This window comes from Papilio polytes, unplaced genomic scaffold (genome assembly GCF_000836215.1).
Source record: "Papilio polytes unplaced genomic scaffold, Ppol_1.0 DF823923.1, whole genome shotgun sequence".
NCBI classification, from domain to species: Eukaryota; Metazoa; Arthropoda; class Insecta; order Lepidoptera; family Papilionidae; genus Papilio; species Papilio polytes.
Genome location: NW_013525281.1, coordinates 6577308 through 6577746, shown reverse-complemented (window position 1 = coordinate 6577746; position 439 = coordinate 6577308). Strand labels below are relative to the sequence as shown.

The 439-nt window shown below is 33.3% G+C and overlaps 1 protein-coding gene across 1 annotated transcript in view; it reads right to left on the bottom strand.

Moving 5' to 3' along the window:
* Nucleotides 1–439, bottom strand: part of LOC106102148 (ATP-binding cassette sub-family A member 1-like) — a 26172-nt gene that overhangs the window by 18478 nt on the left and 7255 nt on the right. The window lies entirely within an intron of this gene.

Below are 439 nucleotides of genomic sequence, written 5' to 3'. Positions count from 1 at the left end.
GTTTATCTTTACTGTTTTAAAGGTTAACTGTTGCTCGCGACTTCGTCTGCGTGGAATTAAAAAAATAGATTATGCCACTGACTGATAATACAGCTATGTAATGCTGAAAGATTTTAGTAAATAGGTCCTGTAGTTTTTGAGTTATATTAATACATACAAAAGTCCGAGAATATAAATCTTTCCTCTTATAATATCAGTACAGATATAGATTGTTTAAGAGATGACAATATTTTAAGGTCATTCATTATTCAGGAAGGCTAAATAAAAGCTTGACCTTAAAATGTTACTAATTTTTCAATCATGCACAACTTTTACTCATTATTCTCTATAGTTAGGGAAATATATTTCCTACCCTATGATAAGTGGTAATGAAATCTAATTGTCTGTCCGTACGTACCGTACTTCTCTAGCGCGGCGACCTCCTCCCAGAAGAGCTGCA